Consider the following 17,706-nt stretch of genomic DNA (forward strand, 5'->3'; position numbering starts at 1 on the left):
GTAGAGAAATTGAAAATGAGAGAGTCTGTTTAGTGAAAACTCGTAAAGAGCACTATCGGGCGATGGTGAGAAGAGAAATGAGAGAGGTCGATTGGCGAAAACCCGCAAAGGGCGCAGTCGGCCGAACAAAAGACATTTGCCACCACTGAAAGAGTTTTGGCAAGATTCCCTGGTTTTGAAACACGGGTAATTGAGTTGATGAGAAGTTGGGAAAGTTTGTGTGGGTCGGGCATCCAGTCCAAGAAGCATGTCATGTCTATTTGAAGTCTGCATGCACCCTAGATAAGTCCTTCTTTTCTCCCCGAAAGGGACACTTCTCTTTAAATTAATTTTCTTGTCCTTTGTTTACTTTTCCTTGAATCCCTTTCAGTCTAACTCTGTTCCGGAAACTAATACAAAGAAAAGGTGGCAGGACTGGTTTATAGGGCTCTCCTTAACAAAAGCTAAAGAAAAGTACCCAGCCTCAGCTGGTGCATCAAGCCAATCCCGACTGGCCATGATAGCGGATGCTTTGAAATCAAAGTTATTGAAAGAGATAAAGAAAGTCAAGGACAAAGGTCTTAAAGGCAGAATAAAGTGAAAGGGTCGAAGCCCCACACGGGCGAGTCGTCATGAAATCCCAAAAGTTGAGCCTTTCAGTTTGAGAAGGGATTCATCTTCAAAACCAGCAAGCAGCAGAGGTTCTCGATAGAAGCTGGGCTGAAGTCAAGCAATTGAGACGGTCAAGGCCACAGAACCAACCACCGTTTCAAACTAACAAATTGTTCTTTGTTTGAAAAGTTGAAACAGATGCAATTCAAGCAACCGTGCAAAAGGCAGGTGCAACCGAAAGGGAAGAAATGTGCAAGTGCTGAAACAGCTTTGCAGCAGGGAACCGACCAAAAAGGAAGTTTCCCCAAATTCTTTCTTGCATTTTCTACGAAAAATGAAATGAAGAAGGAATGATATATATAAAAAAATTATCATGGTAGTATAGGGCCCCTTTTCCCTAGATATCCCGGCATAACCCGTGGACCTCCCCGGCATAACCCGAGGACCCTTTTTTCTTCGCTCCCTGGCATAACCCAAGGACCTTTTTCTTCTCTCCCGGCATAACCCGTGGACCTCCCTGGCATAACCCAAGGACCTTTTTCTTCTATCCCGGCATAACCCGTGGACCTCCCTAGCATAACCCAAGGACCTTTTTCTTTTATCTCGGCATAACCCGTTGACCTCCCTAGCATATCCCAAGGAGCACTTTTCTTTTATCCCGACCGTGGACCCCCCTGGCATAACCCAAGGACCTTTTCTTTTATCCAGACATAACCCGTGGACCTCCCTGGCATAACCCAAGGACCTTTTTCTTCTATCCCGGCATAACCCGTGGACCTCCCTGGCATAACCCAAGGACCTTTTTCTTTTATCCCGGCATAACCCGTGGACCTCCCTGGCATAACCCAAGGACCTTTTTCTTCTCTCCCGGCATAACCCGTGGACCTCCCTGGCATAACCCAAGAAGCCTTTTTCTTTTATCCCGGCATAACTCGTGGACCTCCCCGGCGTAACCCGAGGACCTTTTTCTCTTCTGGCATAACCCGGTCATTTTCCAGCATAACCTGGTAATCCTCCCAATTTAAGGCTTCATTCCCAAGGATACACAATCCTGATTTTTATTTCTTTCAATGAAAAGTAGCTTGGATATATGTTACAAAAAACTCACGAAATTTTCCTAGTAAAAACTGGGGCAGAAAAATTTCGTTCGTTTGTTTGTTCTTGATGACCGAACAGGTTTTACCTCAAGGCACAGTATCCGAGGTAGCAGAAAGAATGAGTCTCAATCCAATATAAAGAAAAGAAGAAAAAGAACAAAAAGAGGTGAATTCAAAATGTTGAAGCAAACAAAGATGCGGACTGCTCAAAATTTAATTGAAGTCACGAACTTCACCTGTCCCGCTTTGATCCAAATGCTGAAGTAAGAACCAACACCTACAGCTTGCGAGCATCAAGATTCAGATCGGAGTCCACAGCAAAATCAGCTAAGACTCAAGATCAAGCTTCAAGAGATTTATAGATAGGAATCTTGTAACTCATAGTTGATAGGCATAGCTAGCTTAGCTTTGTTTTTCCTTTTGGTGTAATAAGGAGGTCAGCAATCAGCAACAGCAGTGAAATCACAGCTCCCGGTAGTTCCAGCTACCAAAATTTCCAGAACTACACTACTTGATTCCTTTACAGCCAAGGATATGTAGGCAACCTCTGAAGCAAGGTTCCGTCAGACATTTTTCAAAAATGCTTCTCATGGAGTGCCAAGCGAGCAAAAATCCCTCTTAATCGCTCATTTAACTTTGCCCGTAAACCCTTCGTGTTTCCGAGCAAAGAGGGGCAGCTGTGAGCACATGATTTTTGCCTCGCTTGAATTACTCCTACAGAATTCTTAAAATTAGGATTTTTCTTTTTTATTATTTGATTTTAAGGAATTAATTGCATGATTGTCGTGTTTATTTGCATTTTTCTGTGTGCATTTTTTAATTTAGCATAATTCATCTAAAAATACAAAAATACGCATTGCATTGGCATTTAGGACTTAATTTTACATTTCTTAGATTAATTAGTAATTAGGGTTTTACCAAATATAAAAATCAAAACAAAATTGATATGCTGTTTGGTTTAAAATTTTAGCTTCGAATTTTATTAGTTTTCTTTAAATTGGTATTTTTTATTAGTTCTAGCTTAATATAATTAGGTAGGTTAGTTTAGTCTTTTAGGTTTAATTTTAGCTTTAATATTTGAAAAAATAAATAAAAGAAAAGGAATTAAAAGAAATTGAAAAATTGAAAAGAAAAGGAAAATAAAGAGGTTTTTTTTGTTTCAGATTTTTGGACCTTGTCCAATTTCTAAAAAAAGCCAAGACCAAACCCCTCAATTCGTCTAAATTCCACCCAGACCCAATTTTATTCACCTCGTTTCCAGCCCAAACCACCCAGATCCGGTCCAGCACCCCTATGACCAAACGACGTCGTATTGCTCCTCAGTTGATCTCAACTGTCGAGGTTGATTGACCTAACGGTTGAGAACTGAGGAGCCCTTCATATAATAATGTCCAAACGTACCCCTACCCCCTTCAAACCGTCTCTCAAACCCCTTAAAGACTAACCCTAATTCCGCCGTCCACCACCGCGAACCGCCGGCCGAAAATCGCCTCTGTCGGGGCGATCGTCCAATGCCCCTCAAAATTATACCAGAGCCTGCTCTCCCTCTCCCCATCACCAATCCCTTCTTAGTTTCCTTCAAATCCCACCCAAACCTCTCAAATCGACGAAACCCTAGCGCCGCCATGGATTCCTCCGCCGTGTCCGGCGGCGCCGCCACCAACCCTCACCAAATAAACACCACAGAACCACCAAAGTACCATCATGCTAAATCAACAACCTATTTCCTTCGAATACCCCTCAAGATCCTCGAATTTCAAATCAAAAATCAAGCCCTAAGAGTTCAACATGGATTTTGAATCTGCGAGGCTTCTTCTCCAGTTTTCACAAGTTTAGGGCTCGATTGAGTCACGAAATAATGTTTTTTGTTTGTTCTTGGCAAAGAACAAACGATTAACATCATTTCGAGACTTAAATCGAAGGCCAGTCATGTTCGAGTTTAATTGGTGAGTTTTCTTAGTTTATTTTGCTTATTTCACCTTGTATTTGAATTTTAATTTGGTCGTTCACACCTGTTTAGTAGTTTGTGCATTGATTCTTGCTTGCCCAGTTTTCTTAGATTTTTGTTTTAGGTTTCCAGTTTCTGATTTTTCCTTCTCCTTGTTCGTACTGATTATAGCATGATTCTATTTGTTGATTAATTTTGTTGAGTTTAAGTAGTTAATTCAAGCCTAAAGTTACGGCTGTTTGGATTTGCATTCCAATTTTGGGGGTTTGTTATGATTGGATGTCATTTGGTTATTTCTGAATGATTCAAAGCCCTTGTAGGTAACTATGGTCATCACTGACCAAGTTAAAAGGGCTGGTATAGTTGGACTTGGGGTTAGCTTAACCTAGGGTAACAATTTCAGGGGTAAATACAGGGGTAATCAAGGGCATATTGGGTAGTTTAAATTAAAGAATCTTGCAACAACAGAAAATAGAAGCCCCTAGAAGCTTCTAGATGGGGGTTACAATTTGAATTTTAGGATTTGAGTAGTATAACTTGGAAAACAAGTCAGGATTCTAAAGACTTTTAAGCAAAAGCTGAAAATTAAGAAGGACTGAAGGGGTAAAAAATAAATCTGAACTTTGCCATACTTGTTTGCCTATAAAAGGCATTGTATCCTTGCCTTACAAGAGAGTTTTTAGAGAGCCTGCAGAATTTAGGTGCTGAAAATACACCATATTCTAGGGACTTAGAAATCAGATTCTAGAATTTGAAGAGCTGAAAATCCTACAAAGAGATTTTATAAAAATTTCCAGGAAAGAGCACAAATGGCTAGAAATTAGACAAAACAATACTGTTCTATTGGTCCTTCTGTTACAATTTGAAGAATTTTCAGATTGCTGAAGCTATTCAGTACTTACTCAGGGTAGAAATGGATTGAGATTGAACCTATTTGAAGTTTTCTGGTTTATTTTGACTGGAGTGGGATTTTGGGGCTGTTTTTATCTCATTTTTGGCTTTAGCTGGGTTGATTTTGTTGCTGACTCTCCATACTGCCTGCTGATACTCCTTCTCCATTTTTATCTTCAAATCTCCAGGTATCTATCCTCAATTCTGCAGATGTAACTCTCTATTTGAAGATGAAATAAGAGTTGAGGCATGAACACAGGAATTTCTGTTGAATTTTTGGTCTTATAGGCTTTCAATTCCATGAACTATTGTAGAACTAATTAGATTCTTAAGCTTAAATCTACTTGAGGACTGTTAAATGCTATAATATACATCTGAGCGCGCTTGTTATTTTAGCTTTTTTTTTATACCTTTAAATGCATTGATATCATTCTAACCAAGGTTAATAGATGAGTGTTGATGTAATTGTATGATTTGAAAAATTATGTTGTCTGCACTTACATGGATGAAAAACGCATCAGTAGCTTTAGATTCATGAAATATTGTCAAGTCATTGTAGTCAACCTCAAGTATATAGTTAGTATGGTATTGTAAGGAATTAATATGTCCAGGTACAACACATTTGATACTGGTTTGCACTGAATTTTCGAGTCAAATTTTCAGTGTTTCGAGCCTGGACACCTGGGCTATTAAGCTCATACTGGGGTTTTTTTTAGGAAATTGATTTGGTAGTATGTCAATAATTGTTTTAGTTGCTTTTAATTGGATTATGAGTAGTTTGTGATTGGAAACTCATTTGTTTGTGATATTAAATCAGTAGTTTCGAATTAAAAATAATAATTAATAAATAGAAATTCAAATTCATTTTCATGTATCTGTTATTTGAAATGCGAGTAATATAAGAGGTTGCCCAGGTGATTGAAAATTAGCCTAGTTGTTGATACATGGGCCCAAACCAGTAACCCCTTTAGCTGAAGCCCATTTCTTTTTTAATTTAGGTCCTAGTTTGATTGTTGGGTTGGTTAGAATTAAAAAATGCCGCAGTCAATTGGGCCTTCAATAAGCCCAAGCTTGACTCCAAGCTGTCATTTCTCTCTTAAAGGGATGTTTGGGCCGGTCCGCACCCTCACATAGTCCTGGCCTGTCGATTTTAGATAATTGAGTTCCTTCTTTAAATAGTTTGAGGAGGGCCATATTAGATAATACATTAGTCCATGGCCTTCCCGAATTTTAATTAGGACATGCTTTTAACATAAAGTTGAGGCGAGCCATGCCAAATAAAATCATAAAAATGTGTGGCCCTCTCTAATTATGCCTTTAAAATCCTTAGAACTCGGGACGTGCCATTTAGCGAATTTTCGTGGCCTCCCGCAAAGTTATCAACACGTTAGTCGCTTTAGGCGCGTATTCTAATAATCTACTTTCCTAAACTCGGGTGCACATTTATGTGACCCAAATTCAAATCTCAACGATGTTAAAATATGTCAAAAATCACGGGTGCATTTATGTGACGTGGTTCGAGACGTGTTTTAATAACGTTGCAATTTTTCTTAAAATTAATTTAAAGCGGAAAATAATTTAAAATTTCACTATAGGTTGAAACATGTATTAAAATCAGGTAATAGGCCAATTATGATAGTTTAAGAGACCGTGTTAGAACCACGGAATCCGGGGGTGCCTAACACCTTCCCCCGGGTTAACAGAATTCCTTACTCAAAAATTTCTGGTTCGCAGACTTCACTTGGAAAGTCGAAAATTTCCTCGATTTGGGATTCAAGATAAACCGGTGACTTGGGACACCAGAAACCAAACCTATCCCAAGTGGCGACTCCGATCATTAAATAATCCCATTTCGAATAATGTCACTTAAAGTGGAAAAACTCCCTTATACACTATCCTTCGGGGGTGGTGTTTAAAAAGGAGGTGTGACAGGAACAACAATAATCAAGGGAATCTGTCACGCCCCGAACCTGGGGAGGCGTTGCTGGCACCCGGTGTTGTGCTGGACCGAGCGAACTACTCTATAACTCATGATTGTTCGACCAAAACTAAAACATACATAGGTCGAGTTAGCTGGATTTATTCCTTTTGTAACTATCGTGGGTCAACATGGCCACAACTCGTAATGCATAACTATAACTAAGCAACACTGTATCAACAAACTATCGTTCTTAAAACATGAATACATATGGGCCGGCAAGGCCTCCGACATACTGTACAAAATGAACCTTTGTCTATAAAGCCTCTAAGATTATTTGACATAAAATGGGACAGGGTACCGGCCTACCCATAAGTCTATAGCAAAACTCTGACACGATGACTCATAGACTCTGCTGCACTCCGAATGAGGTGGAGTCTTACCGATCCTTCGCTGAATGCCAATCTCGTCTACTATGAGGGCTCGTCAAACTGATTATCTACACCTGCAGGCATGAATACAGTGTCCCAATAAAAGGACGTCAGTACGAATAATGTACCGAGTATGTAAGGCATGTAAATCAGTATATAAGGGACATGGAAGAAACATGGAGTAAAGGACTCAACCTGTAAGTCTGGATAGCTCTGTAAATCATGAAATATTTATAATGTCATGTAATGCATAGGTCTGTACGTACATAACATCATCAAGCCTCTAAGGGCAAATCATCAACGTATACCAGTTGATCAGATGGTGGTGCGTATATAACGTCGTAACCTTTCCGACATCCCATATATATATATATATATATACGCGTATATAATGCCATATGGTCATGGGTCGATGTGCATGTATAAATGCCTATGAAATACTTTAATATAATCTCTCGGTACGTCATAAGACCATTATGCCTCTGATTAATACCATGAAATAAACTTTACCAATTTACGTATTTTTGAGACCCATGAACAGATGATAGAATAATATGACACATGGGGAATCAAGAAAGAAGGGATAGCCTTAACATACCTGGAGTAGGAAAAAATTCGTATGATATTCTTGGAAGAGGATGCACCGTACTCCTTTAGAACGGCAAAATTTTACATTGCTAATGTGCTAATGATTTTCGTTGGAATTGTTTGATTGCAAGACATTTTACGTATTCTTTCATCTCTTATTTAAGTTCAGGTCTTGCTGAATGGTCAATTGTACCTAGTATCATTTGTTCTTCCTTCAAATCGTTGAAAAACACATCCAACTACTCATCTCCAAGAAGATACCTTTACCAAATTCACCTCTAAAACATTTCATATCCCTTTCAGTACACAAGAAAGCCTCTTAGGTCTTTTAGTTACAACTCTGAGAGACAGAGAGGTTCGACTTTGGTATAAGAAAATCAAACTAAAATTCTTAATTGTCGACTGGACAAGAATGAAACCGCCAGTGATAGTGGAGTGTTCTGAAAGTCTAGCAAAAACAAGACTTATGTAGGTACCAAGGAGACATTTTTACAAGAATGTGTTATTACCTCTATTGTTTTTTTTTTCAAACTCAAAGGCTATGTCTTATAACTAGCAGTTTAGGTTGCCATCTAATGAAAATTGACTAAGAGTCACTTCTCCAAGAAGTGGCTTGCTGCCACGTGGGGGTGGGGGTGGAAATTAATCTTATCCCATAATTAATTAATTAATTGGATAATATCCCACTATCCGGTAATTAATCAATTACCCGCATAATTAAGAATTGTCTCAAATTACTTAAAATTTTACTTATTTTTAATATATTTTATACATCCTACTATCATAGTCATATGGTACCTTGTATGGTACTAGTCCATCAATATCAGGTATTTTGGCTCGGGCCGTATTTTATCCTAATAATTTATGTGTATAATTTAAAATATATTCGAAAGTAGTTATATTAATAATTATATAAAATCATATTTTTCAAACTTTTTAAAAAAATGTTCCACTCAATATAAATACCATATCAAAATGTATCTAACGGTATCAAGGTTGTTAAACTTACGGGGTCTTATGGTCACAAATCCTCTGTAGAAAAGTATGGGATGTAACAGAATCGGGGGTCAGGCTTTCAATGGCCCCCGATGTATCAACAACCAAACAACCGCCTCCATTTCCGTCACAAGGTCCTTCTCTTCCAACAATGAGATGGGACGGATTGGATCCATGTTCGAGCAAATGATGAAGAAAAATGCCGACTCTGATGCCCAATTAGCATCCACAATAATTCTATCTGAAACTTGGAAGTTCAACTTGGCCAATTTCACAAGCTTTGAATACTCGCCCTAAGGGGGCACTACCAGTGACGCGTGTTGATACCCAATTTTTTCATGTATTTTTAATATGCAAAATACCTTCAAAATAGTCTATATATGCATATATAAGCATATCCCAAGGTTTCATTATTTTTCTTAATTTTTTCAAAGATTTTAAATCAATTTATTGCCCTATTTCGTAAAGAAAAACCCAATAATTGTCCCCAAAAATTATCATTTTTGGTGATTCATTTATTGGATTCTCATATTTATACTAAAATATAGCTAAGATATTTTTTACGTATTTTTACAAAGTTATTTAGTATTTTTAAGGATAAAATTGCATAATTGCAATATTAGCCATTTTTAGGCTTAAATTTGTCTCATGTTTATAAAATGGGATATTGTATTTTTTAAATTATTAATTATATATTATAAATCATTGTAGTACTTTCAATTTATTTTCAGAAATTTATTTACTATTTTCTATAAGTTAAATGGGGGAAAGGGGCTATTTAACTTGTAGCCAAATTTGGTTTTCAAATTCAGCCTAATATTCAATTAAATGTTGATGGAAAAGAACCATAACTATGTAACCCTATTCCTAAAAGATCAAACAGACCCTAACCCAATTAAACCAGCCCAAAGCATCTAATTACACCAGCCCAAAGACCCAAGCCCAATTCCTAAATCTACCAGACCCAATCTGATTAAATCTTGGTCGTTGATCAATTTTGATCAACGGTCCAGATTCGTTCTTTCCAAATTAAACCAAATGAACCCCCCCCCCAAACCCCTCTCATTCCTCACTCAACCGACTCTCATCTCTATCTCTCTATCTCTGGTTCTCTCTAGAACCTTCCCCCTTCCCTTTCCGCTCAGATGAGCTTCATTCGCCTTCTCCGGCCACCTCCTTGCCTGAATCCATGGTGGTCTCACCACCTACCAGCCTTCTATGGCTCCTACACGCTTGGTTACTGAAGTTTCAAGGCCTGACCACAAAGAAGCTGGGTCCAGACCTTGTTTGATTCAAGTTCTATGGCCATCTCCGGCTTTGCTCCAGCAAGCCATGGCTGTTCGAGCCTGACCTCGACTCCTCCTGCTTAAGTCAATGACTATCCAAGCCTTTCTCACCATCTGGGTTCTTCTGAAACCCTAGCTTTTGAGGTTCTTCTGATTTCGTTGGATCTGTTCTAGATCCGTGTTTTCCCTAGACTTTTAAACGATTTCCCAAGATTTCTTTCAAAAGAAACTATGCTTTCAAAACCTTTATTCCGATTTAGGGTTTTGAGTTATTTAGATGTTTCTCTGATTTTTCTTTTTCTTTTGAGTGTTTCTTCTACTATGTTTCTTTATATGTTCTTCCTGCCATGTTCTTATCAGTTTCTTCTACTGTGTTTCTTTATATGTTTCCTCTACTGTGTTCTTATTAGTTCTTCTACTGTGTTTCGCATATGGTTCTTTTACTATGCTTCTCATGAGTTTCTGCTACTGAAAGAGCATGTTAAAGGTCTCAGTTCCTTTATGAGACCTCTGAACTTGTTTCGTTAGTATCTTTCTCTTTGATTACTTGTCCTTGCATCTCTGCACTCGATTGATGGCAAGAACCCTAAATTTGGGGATTCATTTGAGTTTTGAGACCATTGGCTATGTGATTTGTTTGATCTTCATCTCTGAACTTGTTCGATTTCAAAAACCTTTACCTCTTTGAACCTATTTTGAGTTTCTGAAATCTACTACTTGATTAGGCTTCAAAAACTTTGTTTCGACCTTTGTTTCTTTACATGGTTCTGATTCCCTGCTAAACTTTTCTAAGGTCCTTCTACTGGACCCTTTGTATGCCGTTTGAAACTATCTCACTTCTACATTGCTGAGTTACTGAGACTGACCTACATGACTACCATGTTCCTATAGTCTACTACTTACTAATTTTGCAATTGCATGTCGTTTTCTTTTTAGCCTAGCATACTTGTGTGCTCTTTATATGTGTTGAACCTCCCTCTAAAATGGCGTTCAATTTTTGATTAATTTTAGGCTTCCTTCTTGTAAGCCTGATTGATTATCTTTCCTTGTTTGCTGATTTCCCTGTTACTTGGTTTGAGTCGAAAACTTTCCTTAGCTTTTCTGACTTAGTTTATTCATGGACCAATAATTACAAACCTCTGACTCCTTGATTTACTGTGTACTAATTGATTCTTACCTTATTTTGTTTTGACCGTGTATTTCAAAACTCTTCCCTTAAATAAACTCCTTTGTGTTTACCCCTAATTGCCTTCTTTGCACAAGATGCTTATTTGATCTCTTTCCTTAAATAATTTTTTTCTTTGCTCATTACCGTTTAAGTCTGAATTCCTTAATTAAAGGAAGTCTTATACTGATTGTTTTAATTGATACCCAGTTCCATAATTATTTTTCTTACCTTATTTCTGCCTGTTTTTCACACTATAAATACACGACTCTTTCATAACACAAGGGCATCCATCACTCGTAGTCTTTCTAAACTTATACTCATACTCAAAAGAATTTTCTCTTGTTACTTGTACTGTGGCCTGTTTACAAGACCTGTTGCTTGCTTTCTCTCTATTTGCTTCTTTGAAACTGGTATGTCCTGATAAGGTTTTTTAGCACCACAACAATGTGTTTATTTACTGCTTTTGTATCCCTGTCTGCTTACTGCTTCTGTATAGTTCAACACTTACTCTAGCATACTGATTTCTTTCTGCATGTTCTACTATGAATCCAAAACCCTTACCCCCTATGTGTTTAAGCTATGGTTTGAGGCATGGCAATACTGCAAGTTATTGTCCATGAATCAAACTTGATGCCTTGGGATCCTAGCCTCTAATAGTATGTGTTCTGGCAGGCTTATAGGTATGCTAGCACTCTCCATTGCTGGGCATGCCTAAAGTCTGCCCTTGCCTAAGCAATAGGCTCTTTACAACCTCCCTATTCCCCTGAACCCTTTATGTGTGCTTAATTGTAGTTGTTTCCCTCTCCTTTTCCCCTTCCAACATTCTGTTCTGCACTTGCACACTGTCACGACCCCAGTTCGCCCTCCGTGAACTGCCGTGATGGCACCTAGTCCCTACGACTAGGTAAGCCTAACAAGTGCGGAAAAAAAACAATCGAAACCTTGCGGAAAATTATAACTTAAAACCAAGATTTAACAAAATGGAAATGAAATGTAAACTGTCACTCGGCACATACAGCACAATATCTCAAACTTCTGCAATACTATCCCAAAACCCGGAAACTCACGGGAACACAAGCTGAGAGAAATATAGTAAAAATGCTCTAACTCCGGAATGTCTACATCAACAATATGATAGAAGGGCTAATACTACAAGATAGTATAAAGAAGGAGACTCTTCGGTCTGCGAACGCGGCAGAAGTACCTCGAAGTCCCCAAAAGCTCTCCCTGCCTCAAGGATAGTAAGCCTGTGTAGAAGTACCTGGATCTGCACATGAAAAACATGCGCAGAAAGGGCATGAGTACACCACAGCGGTACTTAGTAAGTGCCAAGCCTAACATCGGTTGGGTAGTGACGAGGAAGGTTAGGGCCCTACTGAGGTTAAATAAGATACAGGTTTAATAGTGTGAAATGACAGTGTAATTAAATAACAAAAGATATAAAGGACAACAACAACTATTACAAAGGCAAGTAAAACACAGTAAAAGACATAACTCAGTCCCGAGATAACAACCGGGGATCTCCTAGGATGTCGTCCTGTAGTCCCCAAATATAAATACCATATCCAGTGGATCTCCCGGGTGCAGTCCCGTAGTCCAACTCATAAATGTGCAGGGGGATCTCCCAGAATGCAATTCCGTAGTCCCAAAGTAAACATTCAGGGGAGCTCCAGGGATACCGTCCCGTAATCCCAAAATAAAGTGCAGAGGGATCTCCCGGAATACCGTTCCGTAGTCCCCAGGTAAATACACAGTAATAACAAGAATTCAATCCAATCAATTTTCATATCAAAGTGAAGCAGGTAACCCTAACCTAGCATGATTCACATAGTACAATTAAGGCAGTTAAGACAGATAGAGCAATTTAGTCAAGTAAACATGTTTCTCTAAGCTACAACAGGTTTATTATCCAAACAGTGTAAGCAAGGAAAGGAGGAACACAATTCAAGGCTATTTTTAAAGAAAAACCAGATTTCCAACAATTAGCACAAGTATGCGCTCGTCACCTCACGTACAAGGCATTTCAATTACCACAATATAACTCCTAAGGGGAAAAGTCCCCCACACAAGGTTAGACAAGCCACTTAACTCGAATATAGCTCAAATCAACTCGAAACCACGCCTTTGCCACGAGTATCCGACTCCAAATGGCCCAAATCTATTAAATTCATTTGCATAATGTAAATAACACTTCAAGTAACTAATTCTATAATTAAATTCTAAGCTAATGCGCGAAATAGGTAAAATGACCAAAATGCCCCTCGGGCCCATGTCTCCAAATCGGGTAAAATTTACATTTCCGGAATCCTCACACTATCACGAGTCTATTCATGTAAGAATCTCTCAAATCGGAGGTCTAAAACCCAAACAAAACCCAATCTCTTGGTCTAAGAACTTTTCCCCAAATTTTCATACAAATCCCGAAATTAAATGATGAACTCTTATGTAGATTAATGGGTTATAAGCAAAAAGAAGTCTAGAATCGCTACCCAATCGACGCCTCTGAAAATCCCTCGAAATCTCGCTCAAATCCGAGCTCCCAAGCTTAAGTTTTGGTAAATATGGCTAAACCTTCGATTTTGAAATCTTATATTCTGCCCAAACGCGTTCATCTTCGCGAACGCGAGGCTACTATCGCGAACGCGATGCACAAAAGTCCTGCTGGCCAAATTCCTCTTTCGCGAACGCGAGGTCCACTCCCGAACGCGTAGCTTACACGGGCAGACCCTACGCGAACGCGGGGACCATGCCGCGAACGCGAAGACCAATGGGTCCTTACCTTCGCGAAGGCGGGACATCATCGCGAACGCGAAGCACATTTCAGCTGCTCCACCATTGCTCTACGCGTACGCAAGACCCTCTCGCGAACGCGTTGAAGGTTTTCTCTGCAATCTTTCCAAGTCCAAAAATGGTCCGTTGAGCATCTGAAACACACCCGAGGCCCCCGGGACCTCAACCAAACCTACGGACATAACCCATAACATCATTCAAACTTGTTCCAACCTTCGGAACGCTCAAAACAACATTAAAACACCTATTTTCCATCGAATTCAACCTTAAGAATTTCAAAAACTCTAAAAACACATTTTCGATCAAAAAGTCTACCAACCCTTGTCCGAATGACCTGAAACTTTGCACGCACATTCCAAATGACATAACGGAGCTACTGCAACTCTCGAAATTCCATTCCATCCCTCGGATCAAAATCTCACTATCGAACCGGAAACTTCCAAAATTCAACCTTCGGCATTTCAAGCCTAAATTAGCTACGGACCTCCAAAACACAATCCAACCACGCCCATAAACCCAAAATCACCTAACGGAGCTAACCGAACCATCGAATTTCCATTCCGAGGCCGTCTTCACATAGTTCCGACTACGGTCAACTTCCAACACTTAAGCTCTCATTTAGGGACTAAGTGTCCCAAAACTCTCCGAAACTTAAAACTGAGCAGCCCGGCAAATCAAGATAGCAGAAATAAACTTGGGGAAAAAAGTTAATAAGGGATCGGGGCGTAAATTCCAAAAATGATCGGCCGAGTCGTTACATCCTCCCACACTTAAACATTCGTTCATCCTCGAACGAGCATAAAGACATACCTGAAGTAGTGAAAAGGTGAGGGTACTGGCTGCGCATATCCTGCTCGGTCTTCCAGGTCGCCTCCTCAACCGGCTGACCCCGCCACAGAACCTTCACGGACGCAATGATCTTCGACCTCAGCTTCCTGACCTGCCTGTCCAATATTGCCACTGGCTCCTCAACATAAGATAGATCCTTCTCCAACTGGACTGAGCTGAAATCCAACACGTGCGACGGATCACCGTGATACCTCCGGAGCATAGAAACATGAAATACCGGATGAACTCCTGCCAAGCTGGGAGGTAAGGCAAGCTCGTAAGCAACCTCCCCAACACGCCTCAATATCTCAAAAAGGCCTATAAACCTCGGACTCAACTTCCCCTTCTTCCCAAATCTCATAACGCCCTTCATAGGCGAAACCCAAAGCAGCACCCGCTCTCTAACCATGTAGGAAACATCACGAACCTTCCGGTCCGCGTAACTCTTTTGTCTGGACTGGGCTGTACGGAGTCTATCCTGAATCACCTTGACTCTCTCCAAAGCATCCTGAACCAAATCTCTGCCCAATAATCTGGCCTCACCTGGCTCAAACCAACCCACCGGAGATCTACATCACCTACCATATAAGGCTTCGTATGGTGCCATCTGAATGCTGGACTGATAGCTATTGTTGTAGGCAAACTCCGCCAATGGCAAGAACTGATCCCAAGAACCTCCAAACTCAATCACGCACGCACGGAGCATATCCTCAAGAATTTGAATAGTGCGCTCGGACTGCCCGTCCGTGTGAGGGTGAAATGCTGTGCTCAACTCCACCTGGGTACCCAACTCCTGTTGTACGGCTCTCCAGAATCGCGATGTGAACTGAGTACCTCTGTCTGAAATAATAGAAACTGGAATACCATGCAGACGGACAATCTCCCGGATATAAATCTCCGCCAACCGCTCTGAGGAATAGGTAGTACACATAGGGATGAAATGCGCGGACTTGGTCAGCCGACCCACAATAACCCAAATGGCATCGAACTTCCTCAAAGTCTGTGGGAGTCCAGATACGAAGTCCATGGTGATCCGCTCCCACTTCCACTCCGGAATCTCTATCTGCTGAAGCAATCCACCCGGTCTCTGGTGCTCGTACTTCACCTGCTGACAATTAAGGCACCGAGCTACAAACCCAACTATATCCTTCTTCATCTGCCTCCACCAGTAGTGCTGCCTCAAATCCTGATACATCTTCGCGGCACCCGGATGAATGGAATACCGCGAACTATGGGCCTCCTCTAGAATCAACAACCGAAGCCCATCAACATTGGGTACACAGACCCGACCCTACATCCTCAATACTCCATCCTCGCCAATGGTCACATCTCTGGCATCACCATGCTGAACCTTGTCCTTGAGGACAAGCAAATGAGGGTCATCATACTGGCGCTCTCTGATACGATCAAACAAGGAAGACTGAGAGACCACACAAGCTAGAAACCGACTGGGCTCCGAAAGATCCAATCTCATAAACTGGCTGGCTAGGGCCTGAACATCCATCGCCATAGGCCTCTCTGCTGTTGGTAGATAAGCCAAACTCCCCAAACTCTCTGCCTGGTGGCTCAAAGCATCGGCCACCACATTGGCCTTGCCCGGGCGATACAAGATAGTGATGTCATAATCCTTCAGCAACTCTAGCCATCTCCTCTGACGCAAATTAAGGTCCTTCTACTTGAACAAATGCTGCAAACTCTGGTGATCAGTATATATCTCACAAGGCACACCGTACAAGTAATGGCGCCAAATCTTCAAGGCATGAACAATGGTAGCTTACTCAAGATCATGGACAGGATAATTCTTCTCATGTATCTTCAACTGTCTGGACGTGTAGGCAATCACCCTACCGTCCTGCATCAATACTGCTCCAACTCTCGAGGCATCACAATAGACAGTATAAGACCCCGAACCTGTAGGCAATATCAAAACTGGGGTTGTAGTCAAAGTTGTCTTGAGCTTCTGAAAGCTCGCCTCACACTCGTCCGTCCACTGAAACGGAGCACCCTTCTGGGCCAGTCTGGTCATAGGTGCTGCAATAGATGAAAACCTCTTAACAAATCGACGGTAATAACCCGCCAAGCCAAGAAAACTACGGATCTCTGTAGTTGAGGATGGTCTGGGCCAACTCTGCACGGCCTCCACTTTCTTCGGATCCACCTGAATACCCTCTCTCGAGACCACATGACCCAAGAACGCCACAGAATCCAACCAAAACTCACATTTTGTGAACTTAGCATACAACTTCTTCTCTCTCAAGGTCTGGAGCACTATCCTCAAGTGCTGCTCATGCTCTCCCCGACTCCGGGAATATACCGGGATGTCATCAATAAAAACGATCACGAACGAATCAAGATATGACCGGAAAACACTGTGCAGTAGATGCATGAAGGCTGTCGGGCCATTAGTCAGCCCAAATGACATAACAAGGAACTCGTAATGACCATACGGAGTCCTGAAGGCAGTCTTCGGGATATGTGGCTCCCGAATCTTCAACTGATGGTACCCTGAGCGCAAATCAATCTTAGAAAACACCCGTGCGCCCTGAAGCCGGTCAAACAGATCATCAATACGAGGCAAAGGATAGCGGTTCTTCACTGTCACCTTATTCAACTGGCGGTAATCAATGCACATGCGCATAGAACCATCCTTCTTCTTCATAATAAGACATGAGCACCCCAAGGCGATACACTAGGTCGAATAAAACCCTTATCAAGTAATTCCTGCAATTGCTCCTTCAACTCCTTCAACTCAGGAGGCGCCATACGGTACGGAGAGATAGAAATGGGCTGAGTGCCCGGCAACATATCAATGACAAAATCAATGTCCCTATCGGGAGGCATGCCCGGAAGATCAGCTGGAAACACCTCAGGGAAATCCCGTACTACTGGGACTGAATCAACAGAAGGAGTATCCATAATGGCATCTCTCACATAAGTAAAGTACGCATCACAACCCTTCTCAACCATATGCTGAGCCATAAGGAAAGAAATAACTCTACTGGGAGTGTGACCTAAGGCACCCCTCCACTCAATACGCGGTACACCTGGCATGGCCAGTGTCACGGTTCTGGCGTGACAATCAAGAATAGCATGATGGGGCGACAACCAGTCTATGCCCAAAATAATATCAAAATCAACCATACTGAGCAATAGTAAGTCAGCTCTGGTCTCAAA

The sequence above is a fragment of the Nicotiana attenuata genome, unplaced genomic scaffold (assembly GCF_001879085.1).
Source record: "Nicotiana attenuata strain UT unplaced genomic scaffold, NIATTr2, whole genome shotgun sequence".
Taxonomy (NCBI): domain Eukaryota; kingdom Viridiplantae; phylum Streptophyta; class Magnoliopsida; order Solanales; family Solanaceae; genus Nicotiana; species Nicotiana attenuata.